The 12,601-nt window shown below is 42.3% G+C and overlaps 1 protein-coding gene across 1 annotated transcript in view; it reads left to right on the forward strand.

The window, feature by feature from the left end:
* Positions 1–459: 459 nt before the first annotated feature.
* cttnbp2nlb (CTTNBP2 N-terminal like b) overlaps positions 460–12,601 on the forward strand; it is a 77,340-nt gene continuing 65,198 nt past the window's right edge. The window contains exon 1 of the mRNA XM_078242037.1: positions 460–578. The gene's annotated coding sequence lies outside the window, so the exon portion shown is untranslated. The remainder of the gene's footprint in view (positions 579–12,601) is intronic.

Here is a 12,601-nt window from a genome sequence, read left to right on the forward strand (position 1 = left end):
GTGACGTGAAGACCCGAGCGCGCGCGGGACAGGGAGACAAAAGGAACGTGGAGGCCCCGCCTACCCCGTACCTGCGCACGCGCGGCATCTGACTGACCGCCAGCGGGAGGGAGAGGGCGGGGGCCAGGCGCCAGCCCCGCCCACCGATCGCCAGCTATGACCACGCCCTCCATGTCGTTTGCGCAAGCGCCGTCCCTGACTGACAGCCTGATGAAAGGGAGGGAGGGGGGGCGGGGACAAAGGTGTCAATTCCTCCCAGCGGCCGCCAGCCCCGCCCTGCCCCGCCCTCCCCGCGCCGCGGCGCACGCGCGGCCCCTGACTGACAACCTCGCGAGTGGAGGGAGGAGGAACGAAGGTGGGAGAAGTCGCCAGCCCCGCCCCACCCTCCGGACCGCCCGCCGATTGGCTGAGGGCCGCCGGCAACCCGGGCCACCATTGGACGGGGCCGCTGTCAATCACGGGCGATGACGTCGCGGGGCCGAAAGAGGCGGGCGCGAAAAAAAAGTGAGAGAGAGAAAAAAAATCTGAGATTTTCCAGCCGGCTTCGGAGAGGAAAGGAAGGCGAAAAATCATTAAATGTAAGTTTTTATCCTTATCCTACACACCCCCCTTCAATGTTGTGGCAAATGTTTGATGAATTTAATGGATTTTTATTCCTGAGGTAAAAGATTTTTTCCTCAAGATTTTTTTTCTCGCTCAATTTTATATTAATTTCTTCCAGGGGTTTTTTAAATTTTTCTTTTCCTGGCCATTTTTCATTCGGAAAGTGAAGCTGAAATGAGTTTGAGTGTTCTTATCCCCAATAATGTGCAGCCAGGGATGGAGAGATTGGCTTCAGAGACTCTTTTTTAAAAAAAACATTGTGAATTACATTGAAATGTCCTTCTTTCTGCTAAAATCTCCAGTTTTCAAAATCCTGTGGGTTTTTGCTTCAACTTCCACAATTGGAAGGATCCAAGTCATAATTGTCTTTGTGCTGAAAGAGACTGTCAAGTTGAGATATTTTGAGGACTGAGTCTTTAAACAATCAAACATTCCTGCTCAAATCTTCTCTTGATTTCCTACTCCCCTCCCCTTCTATTTAAGTTGAGTTTGGTGCAGTTGCACCATGGAGGGAATCTACACTTTTTGAAAGTGTTTTAAAGCACCCAACCATACTGAAACTGCAGCTTTTGACTTGTAAAGCCCCCCCCCCCCCCCCCCAAGTCCCAGCACATTGCAGGACACAAAGCAAAGCCGAATGACCGCAACAAACTCCATCCCGAAAGGCGGTGAGGTTTGCTCTCCCCCTGCCCCCCCCCGTCCCCCCCCGTCCCCCCCGTCTCTCCCCCCCCCGTCTCTCCCCCCTCACCCCGTCCCCCCCCCCGTCTCTCCCCCCCCCCCCCGTCTCTCCCCCCCCCCCCCCCCCGTCTCTCTCCCCCCCCCCCCCCCCCGTCTCTCTCCCCCCCCCCCCCCTGTCAAGGCAGATGAGCTAACTAGGTATTCATCTCATTGCCTGTTGTGGGACCTTGCTGTGGGCAAATTGGTTGTCCCGTCCAACCAACATCTAAACAGTGACGCATCACAATGACTTCCATCTAGAAGGACAAAGGCAACAGATACATGGGATGCCATCACCTGCAAGTTCCTCTCCAAGCCACTCACCGTCCCGACTTGGAACTATGTCGCTTTTCCTTTGTAGTCCCTGGGTCAAAATCCTGGAAATCCCTCCCTAACTTGATTTGATTTTCACTTTGATTTGTTATTGTCACATGTATACAATGAAAAGTATTGTTTCTTGCGCGCTATACAGACAAAGCATACCGTTCATAGTGAAGGAAAGGAGAGGGTGCAGAATGTAGGGTTACAGTCATAGCTAGGGTGTAGAGAAAGATCAACTTCATGCGAGATAAGCCCAATCAAAAGCAGCAGGGAAGAAGCTGTTCTTGAGTCAGTTGGTACATGTTCTCAGACTTTTGTGTCTTTTTCTTGGTGGAAGAAGATGGAAGAGAGTATGTCTGGGGTGTGTGGGAGTCTTTGATTATGTTGGCTGCTTTTCTGAGGCAGCGGGAAGTGTAGACAGAGTCAATGGCTGAGAGGCTGGTTTGCGTGATGGACTGGGCTTCATTCACGACCGTTTGTAGTTCCTTGCGGTCTTGGGCAGAGCAGGAGCCATACCAAGCTGTGATACAACCAGAAAGGATGTTTTGTATGGTGCATCTGTAAAAATTGGTGAGAGCCGGATAGAAGGACAAGAGTGTTTCCATGTATTAACATGGAAACACCACCACCTGCAAGTTCCCCACCAAGCCACTCATCATCCTGACTTGGAAATATATCGTCGTTCCTTCGCAGTCGCTGGGTCTAACGGCATTGTGAGTCAACGCTGCAGCATTTCAAGAAAGCAGCTCACCACCATCTTCAGGACTAGACAGGGTAGACGCAGGGAGGGTGTTCCCGATGGTAGGGGAGTCCAGAACCAGGGGTCACAGTCTGAGGATTCGGGGTAGAACATTTAGGACGGAGATGAGGAGTCATTTCTTCATCCAAAGAGTGGTGAGCCTGTGAAATTCATTACCACAGGAAGTAGTTGATGCCAAAATATTGAATGTATTCAAGAGACAGCTAGGTGTAGCACTCGGGGCAAATGGGGTCACGGGTTATGGGGAGAAAGCAGGATTAGGCTATTGAGTTGGACAATCGGCCATGATCGTGATGAATGGCGGAGCAGGCTCGAAGGGCCAAATGGCCTCCTGCTCTTTTCTTCTATGTTTCTCAAGGACAACTAGGGTTGGGCAATAAATGCTGGCCAGCCAGCGACGCCAATGTCCCACAAATGAATAAAAAAAAGACTTGAGCCTGTCATCCAGACTGGTGTTTTCAGTGGCAGTACTGAGACGGTGCAGCACCGTTGGAGTTACGATCTATTGGACAAGATGTTAAACTGTGGTACTGGGTGAGACTATAAACCGTTGCACCATCTGCCATCGTGGCTAAATGTAGAAGATCCCATGGGCGCTATTTTAAAGAAGTCCTTCCCAATGTCCTGGGTTGATATTTACCCCTCAACCAAATCACTAAAGAGCAGAAGGTTAGCCATTCTTGCGTTGTTGCTTGTGGGAGCTTGCTGTGCGCAAAATGGCTGCAGCATCTCCTGCATTACAGCAAACCTCGAGCGTATTGAATTGTTGTTACTCTGTTGTGAGAAGTTCTGAGGTCACGAAAGATAGTATATAAATACACGTTCTTATTTCCTTGTACTTCAAAGGTAATTAATTAAAAGTAATGTGCTTTGATCATCCCAAGAGCATGAAAGATGATATATAAATTTGAGTTCTTTTTGAGTGCAGAAGTAAAGGTTGTATCCTTTTAGATCTAGCATAGTTGTTTGTTGAGAGTATATTTTTGAGAGTGGGAAAATACCTTTTTGTTAAATATTTTAAAAGAAGTTTCATTTTGTTATGTTACTATTTAAGGGCAAATTTCCTACTTTAATGAAAATTGGAGTTTGGTGAAATGACATTGTAATGCCCTGGTGTTGCAGTTTCTTTAGAAAATGTTTAATTAGAGACAGAAAGTGGATACATTCTCGTTTTGTTGAGAGCAAATTATTAAAAGTTAAAAGTTTGTTTATTAGTCACAAGTAGACTTATAGTAACACTGCAATTGATTTACTGTGAAAATTCCATGATCGCCACACTCTGGCGCCTGTTCGGGCACATTGAGGGAGAATTTAGCATGGCCAATGCACCTAACCAGCACGTCTTTCAGACTGCGGGAGGAAACTGGAGCACCCGGAGGAAACCCACGCAGATACAAGGAGAATGTGCAGACTCCGCACAGACAGTCACCAAAGCCAGGAATTGAACCCAGGTCCATGCCGCTGTGAGGCAGCTGTACCACTGTGCTGCCCATTTTGATGATTCCTTCTTTTAAATTCTTACATTGCTGATGTGATTTATAATTGTACTTGATGGTTGGCTAATACTCTGAATTATACTGAGATGCAGTTCTTTTATTAGTTTTTTGTTGTCGTGAATATACATCCTCGAGATCTGTTCTGCATATATTTATTCACATGCACTTATTTATTGAGTTATTACAAGTTGTGCTTTGCTGTCATACTATATAATAGCTGTCTGTGGATCACACTGCTGCTAGAACAAGATCATGAATATACATTTGAAGTAAAATCAATTTTTGAAAGACTAACCATCTGTAGCAATTTTTGAAGTCAAAAAGTTATGATTAACATCCTTTTTGTTTTATTCAGTGCACTTGAACTATTTTTTTGTCATAATACTTCTGTTTAATCAGTGGGTACTAATTATATAGTTGAATGCTGTTCATGGAGATGTAGCTAAGCGTGACAGTGCTAGAGGTTTGAATTAACCTATACTGCCAGTCTTTCTGTGATAATAATTGCCTAGCTCCTCACATTTCGGCTCTCCAATAGTGACTTTCAATACCTCTTTCAGCTAATATTCTCAATCTTTTTTGTCTTATCAAAATCACAGATGACATCCTGGCGATTGTGGCAAAGATAAACTATGCCCCCTCATTCTTGATCCATCTGAGATCTTTGACGTGGTTAACCTCCAACCCCTCTACACCGTCACCCAGCTGTGTGGGACTGTTGCTAACTTGTCACCTGCTGTGGAGATACTTTTCACTTGGACTGGGGTGGGCACAGTAAGAAATCTCACAACACCAGGTTAAAGTCCAACAGATTTATTTGGTATCACGAGCTTTTGGAGCGCTGCTTCTTCATCAGATGAGCGGAGAGTTGGGTTCACAAACAGGGCGTATGTGAACCCCACTCTCCACTCACCTGATGAAGGAGTAGTGCTCTGAAAGCTCATGATACCAAATAAATCTGTTGGACTTTAACCTGGTGTTGTGAGACTTCTTAATGAATCACCTGAATTATTTCTCATCCCACCCACACCCTTACCTCTGGTAAGGACCTATTGAGGGGCCCGCCCATTGACTCCTAGTCAAACTACCTCCTTGGCCTCACCCCTCCCTTTATTTTTAAATGAGAAATTTTAACACTTTCTTTTCCCTTCTGTCCATCTTGCACTGTTTTTCTTATTTCTTTTTCTGTAACTGCTTAACTCTTAATTTCTTCTCGTTACTTTTCTGTAGCTTGTTTGCTTTATCATTAAATTCCATTGGTTAAGGGACTATTACTTCTAGTGGTTAAGGGACTATTACTTCTAGTGGTTAAAGGACTATTACTTCTAGTGGTTAAGGGACTATTACTTCTGACGTACACCAAGATCCTAGATGCACCGATGGCCTCGTTGCACTATTTATCAACTTGTGACGCAAAAAGACACAGTTGTAGCTGAGTGGTGAAGAATGTGATCAAACTTCTGTGCCGCTGCCGGATTCCCCGATTCAGCTAATTCTAGGACATTACAACTGATTGTTTTCTCAAACTGCCAAGCCAAAACTAGACTGATATAAATTCTTTTGTCTGCTTTCCCTTTTCGTCAGTAGTTAATGAATGGTATTTCAACATCCAGATGTGATGGGGCGTGACAGTGATGTCATTGTGGCTTCTATTTACTCATCTGGGTGTCTGATGCACAGGAAAGTGACCATATTTGAGAGTCTGCAAATCAAGCTGCTCTTACACATCCATGCCTTCCTTTGCCTGATATGGAGCCACACTTTCTATCTTGAGGCTCTCCGGTTCATGAATATACATTTGAATTATGATCCATTTTTTAAAGACTAACCCCTTAACCATCTATCTAGCTTTATTTTGTGGCATAGTGATTAGCACTGTTGCCCCACAGCACAGTAAGAAGTCTCAGAACGCCAGGTTAAAGTCCAATAGGTTTATTTGGCAGCACAAGCTTTTGCAGCGCTGCTCCTTCATCAGGTGAGTGAGGACTCGTGTTCTCAAACAGGGCATATACAGATGAGTGGAGAGAGGGCTCTCTCTCCACTCACATTGTCTGTACCTTTAAGACTTGATTACCTGTAAAGACTCGCATTCCAACCATTATCTTGTAAATTGAGTTTGTGTCTGTATATGCCCTGTTTGTGAACACAAGTCCTCACTCACCTGATGAAGGAGCAGCGCTCCGAAAGCATGTGCTGCCAAATAAACCTGTTGGACTTTAATCTGGTGTTCTGAGACTTCTTACTGTGCTTACCCCAGTCCAACGCCGGCATCTCCACATCATGGCCTTACAGCGCCGGGGACCCGGGTTTGATTTCTGGCTTGGATCACTGTCTATGTGGAGTCTGCACGTTATCCCCATGTCTATGTGGGTTTCTTCCCACAGTCCAAAAGATGTACTGGTTAGGTGCATTGGCCATGCTAAATTCTCCCACAGTGTACCCGAACAGGCACCGGAGTGTGCAACTCTCACCAACTTTTACAGATGCACCATGGAAAGCATTCTTTCTGGTTGTATCACAGCTTGGTATGGCTCCTGCTCTGCCCGAGACTGCAGGAAACTACAAAAGGTTGTGAATGTAGCCCAATCCGTCACGCAAACCAGCCTCCCATCCATTGACTCTGTCTACACTTCCTGCTGCCTCGGCAAAGCAGCCAGCATAATTAAGGACCCCACGCATCCTGGACATTCTCCCTTCCACCTTTTCCATTGGGAAAAAGATACAAAAGTCTGAGATCACGTACCAACTAACTCAAGAACAGCTTCTTCCCTGCTGCTGTTAAGACTTTTGAATGGACCTACCTTGCATTAAGTTGATCGATCTTTACACCCTAGCAATGACTGTAACACTACATTCTGCACTCTCTTCTTTCCTTCTCTATGAACGATATGCTTTGTCTGTATGGCGTGCAAGAAATAGTACTTTTCACTGTATACTAATACATGTGACAATAATTAATCAAATCAAAAAAACTAAGGGTTTTCACAGTAACGTCTTTGCAGTGTTAATATAAGCCTACTTGTGACACTAATAAATAAACTTTAAAATTTTCTCAGCAGTGGTTTTTCAGGATGAATCTGTGGGGTGGAATTTGCACTTTGCATAAAGACATAAGACATTTTAAGGCACTCCCCAATTTAGTGGTCCAGACGGATGTATGTTAAAACTATATTTAAACTGAATACGTAATTTACAGATGTGTGAAATCTGTGGAACTCTATCAAACCTTTGGTATTTTGAGAATTAAGAGTCCACCTCAGTTAAGGCACAGATAGTTGTTGAAAAGCATTTCTGAGTGAGCTTGTACATAATGTACAACACACATTTCTTTATCCATTTCCCCGTGATGCATCATCTCATGCACTCCTGCATCTAGAAGTACCCACACATTGGAAGATCTCCAAGCTCCAACTATGACAAAGTTGGATTTCCTCATTTCCTTCCCTGTGCCAAAAAGACCCTTCGCTCAGAACAAAGCTGCTTTTTAAAACAAAAATGTGCTCGTTGTTTCATGTCTTGAAATTAACTAATGAGGAAATTTTGTATCTAAAATCCAGTGGTTAATGTCATTGAGTGAATTATTGCTATGTAACTTTACAACTAAATGATTGTGCTAATATAAATTTAATGGTTGAGTGGCTACTTTATAGTTAATTTATACATTTTAATCTTGTTTTAAAAATTATGGGTCTAAAATGTAGTGGTATGAAGTGGTATGATATTCTAAATGCTGATGTGAAAAATCTCGTTCTAATTCAAATCTTATGCTGAGAGATTTTTATTTTCAGCAAATTTCTTAATGTCAGGTTGTTAGGATTTTGATTGAACATGCCTAATTAACTTGCCACTTAGATGAAAATTTACTTGAAGCAGAAGAAATTAAATCTGGAAAAGCGATAAACTCCACATTTACAAAGAGTAGACAAAGAGCTGTTCTGTTCAGTAGGGAACAGCTGCATCAGGGTCACAAAAGATCAATGTGGCAGGAAAGCAGAGAAAGGAACAATGATCTGAAATGAAGGGATTAAGCATGTTATTGTTTGCAAGCTGAGCTTCAGCTCATCAAAGCTGGAAAGTAACTTGTGCTCTTGCTCATTAATTGTTGCATTTTCTAGTCCCTTTTTAATATACCAATTCTTAACCAACCCTCGTGGGCAACATCGTTTGGAGTAATAGGGCAATAAATGTCTTGAGGGGAAGTATATATTTTGTTCCAGTGAGCAGCTTGTCTTGGAAATGTTTCTAACAACCGCCGTCACTATAATTTGAAAACTTGTGCACTTTCCATTACAGGAATTGTGAAGTTCACCCTCCACCAACTGGACACTTTGGTATAAACAGTTCATATTAAGGAAACTGGAAATGTCAAAGGCCAGAGTCAATGAAACCGCTGTTTAGGAGACTTTTCTTGTTGCGAAATAAACAAGGGCAGCTGGTCTTCCCTGTGTTTCTAGTTTATTGAACGGTTCTATTTCCATATTTATATACTGGAGCACAGCAGTATCTGGTGTCTGACACCTGACAGGGATATTTAGAACAGAGAGCAGTACAATGGATGTTGCTCTGCAAAGATGAGAGCAATTTCTGAAGTGTAAAAGTGCTAATTGTTCCTTTTGAAAGCAGTCTCTGCATGTAAATGTGAGATGGCTCTTAAAAGTGTGAACAATCCATGGAAAAAGAATTGTACCTATGTACTGTGTACAGTTCATTGATATTACAAGTACAGATTATAGAACTGCTCTAATATTTTCCAAAGGAATTCTCTGACATATGATTTTTAATCTTTTTTAATGAATACAAAATGGACACCGATTTCTGAGTCTTACAGCAGCTAAGCTGATTAACCTGTGAGATGCTGAGTGACTACCTGCTACTCTCCATCACTGCCTATGCTGTCTTCAATTTGACTATTCCATTTCCAATTATTTTCTTTCATGCTGGATACACTGCTGTGTACCATTTATTGGTGTTTCCACTCCTATCTGTCTCAGTGCAGTGATTGCATCTCCTCCAAAGAGTTGATTATCCTGTGGCTACATGGTGACCTCTGGTATGTCCCAAAGCTTCATCTTTAGTAACCTCCTAATCATTATCTACATCATAAGTATCAGCAAAATCCTTCATAAACATGACAATTCCTTGTGTGTTACTAATGCCCAACTTTATACTTTGTGTTGTTGCTGCACTTATCAAGCTGCCCATCCAATAGCCAAAACTACATGACCTTACCTTACAGTACTGTGGGTATACCAAAACCAGGTGGACTGCAGAGGCAAAAAAGTGGCTAACCACCACAATCTCGAGGGCAATTAGGAATGGGCAATAAATGCTGCACTTTACAGTGACACCTACATCCCACAAAAGAAAAATAAGACTCTCTGCATCATCCTCACTTACTAGCCATACCTTCAACACCGCAGGTAAAACTTCCACGAATATATCCTCTTTCCATAATTTCAGAATAATTCACAAATCTATGGCTAAAGTCACCCCCTGCACAAAGTAATGCCTGTCTACCTATTGCTACCTTTCTCCTCGCCCTCAAAGGTTTCCAAAACACCAATCCCTTGGTCAGTGCCCAATCTCCTTCTTTCTCACTCGCAACCCCCTTTTCTGCTTAATGTTCACTCCTTTTAAATTGCTCTGATATGTTCATGTGTATTAACAGCACGTATGTAAATGCTGATTGTTGTTTCCTCAGCACTGAAGGGGGCTGTGCGAGCAATGATAGTGTTCTGGTTCTATGAGGTAATAGGATTTGTTTGCCTTGGCAATCTCCATAGTTAAGTGTATTTTCCTCTGTTTTGAACATTTGCCATTAAAAATGCAGTGATTTGTGTCTTAACCACTCTGTGACTAAATACTATGCTCCTACATCTGTCCAACAATGAATATCTCCTCAGTAATAATTTTAAATCAATTCCTCACCACTAACTCCCAATTAGAGTCAAGGGAAGAACTAGAATTTTCTTTTCACTCTATCAAAACTTCCATAATTTGAAAAAAAACCCTCTTATTTCAAGTCTTTTCTCACAATTATGGCCTCCCATCTCTGGAATCATCTTGATGAGTGAGTGTTGCATTTTCTTTGTGCCTTTTAATGGCATATCTATAATGGGATGTCAAAGTTAAGCACACCACTGTGGCCCATCCAGTGTTTTGCATAAGTTTATTATACTCAATGTTGTATGAACTCAAAATGATGTGGAGATGCCGGCGTTAGACTGGGGTAAACACAGTAAGAAGTTTAACAACACCAGGTTAAAGTCCAACAGGTTTATTTGGTAGCAAAAGCTTTTGCTACCAAATAAACCTGTTGGACTTTAACCTGGTGTTGTTAAACTTCTTACTGTGAACTCAAAATGCCATTGTCTTTTTGTTAAGGTTTTATCTACCAACATTTGCACTTCAAAGGGTTATGTGTTTGGACTCAAATCTCTCCTTCATCTATATCCTTTAGTCTCTTTTGATTCTATTCATAGATTTTCTTCCTAAAATGTATTATCTCATCTATATTAAATTGCAGCTGCCACTTGTCTGCCCGTCCACTAATCTATCTTGGCCATATATCATTTTCATTTCACTCATTGTTTGCCTAATCTCCTCTTTGAGTTGTCAGTAAATTTTTTAATTCGATTCCTTATATCCAAGATATAAGTTTTAGGTGAAACAATGCACTGGTCCCTTGCGTCCCCAACTTACAACCTTTCTCTAATACCAGTAATGTTCATTTATCCTGAATCTATTTCCTGTCAATCACTCACCTTCCTGTCCATGCTGCAACATTTCCTCTTTTTTAATTTAAATTCTTCTGATGAGCCTGTTATTAGATACCTAATTGAATGCCTCTAGAAAATCCAAATATCTTTATTTGAGGGGGAGTGGGGGCAAATTGGGTGTTCCTTTCAAAGAGCTAGTATAAACATGATGTGCTGAATGGCCAAATCCTGTTCTCTTTGATTCCAGATTCATAGTCACCTGCTCCCAAACCATTAAGTAGAGCAGTTTCTTTTTTAAGCATACCAATCTCATTCACTGCCTTGCTGCTGCCAATCAGATATAAGTTTCTGCTCCCCCCCCACTGCCACCACCACTACCACTAACCTTGTTCCCAGATGTACTTTGTTGAACTCATCCTCCTCATTGCTGAGGTCAGTAAAATCTTCTTTGGCTATTCGTGACATAACAGTCTAGCATTGGGGCTGGGTTTAAACATGAAGTTGTATTCAGGATTGCGAGAGTTGCATTGCGACCAGAGGTTACATTGTCACACTTGTACAGTTAGCCAGTGGTTCTGAAGATGATTCAAAGCTTATACTGCTATATTTCTAATTAAAAGTTTTGTATTTGGCACTGGTCTGTTTTGGTGCAATTGTAAACCTAACAGAGTTTTTGATTTTGATTTGATTTATTATTGTCACATGTATTAACATACAATGAAAAATATTGTTTCTTGCGCGCTATACAGACAAAGCATACCATTCATAGAGAAGGAAACAAGAGGGTGCAGAATGTAGTGTTACAGTCATAGCTAGGCTGTAGAGAAAGGTCAACTTAATGCAAGGTAGGTCCATTCAAAAGTATGAGACTTGTCCTGAACATAACAAAGGCCAAAGTCCTCTGCCACTCCACAGGAAATGTATCAAATCCAGCACTTTCAATTGAGATTGTGAGTATTAGAAAACGTCCCTCACTTTCTATTATCTTGTAAGCTATCTGTCTCAAGAAACTAACATAGGTGATGAGAAATAAGCCTGCAAGCTCAGCGTATAGTAATTACGTAGATGAGTTTTTGAGAATCATGATTTAGACTGAACGTTAAGCGCAAACACTATCGTGGATGGTTCTCCCTACGCTTCTCTATATGGTGCTAAAGCTTGGACAACCATTATACACTACATCAAAGCCTGAGCCCAATATCATCAATGATGTTTTAGAAGGATCCTGTAAGTCAAGTGAGAGGGCCAAGGAACAAATATCAGCCTCCTCCAGGACACACAGTCTATGATAATCTCACATCAGCTGAGATGGATGGGACATGTCAGGATGCTAGACTCTTAAGACTAACCAAACAGACGCTTTACTCAGCTACACCAGGGATCCAATATTACTTGGGTCAAAGGAAACATTTCAAATACAATCTGATAGCCTCCATGAAAGTCTGGTCTATTATCGTGAAGTAGAGATGCCGGCGTTGGACTGGGGTAAACACAGTAAGAAGTCTCACAACACCAGGTTAAAGTCCAACAGGTTTATTTGGTAGCAAAAGCCACTAGCTTTCGGAGCACTGCCCCTTCGTCAGGTGAGTGGGAGTTCTGTTCACAAACAGGGTATATAAAGACACAAACTCAATTTACAAAATAATGGTTGGAATGCGAGTCTTTACAGGTAATCGACCATTATTTTGTAAATTGAGTTTGTGTCTTTATATGTCCCATTTGTGAATAGAACTCCCACTCACCTGACGAAGGGGCAGCGCTTCGAAAGCTAGTGGCTTTTGCTACTAAATAAACCTGTTGGACTTTAACCTGGTGTTGTGAGACTTCTTACTCTATTAACATGAACACATGGGAAGCAGATGCCAATTGTGACCAAACTGCTGATTCATCAAAAATGGTGTCATGTGCTTCTAATCAACAAGACTAGTCACTACAGGGGATTGATGAGTGAGACGGAAAAGAGGGCAGCTATTCGAGGTAGCAAT

Source organism: Mustelus asterias, chromosome 25 (genome assembly GCF_964213995.1).
Source record: "Mustelus asterias chromosome 25, sMusAst1.hap1.1, whole genome shotgun sequence".
Classification (NCBI taxonomy): Eukaryota; Metazoa; Chordata; class Chondrichthyes; order Carcharhiniformes; family Triakidae; genus Mustelus; species Mustelus asterias.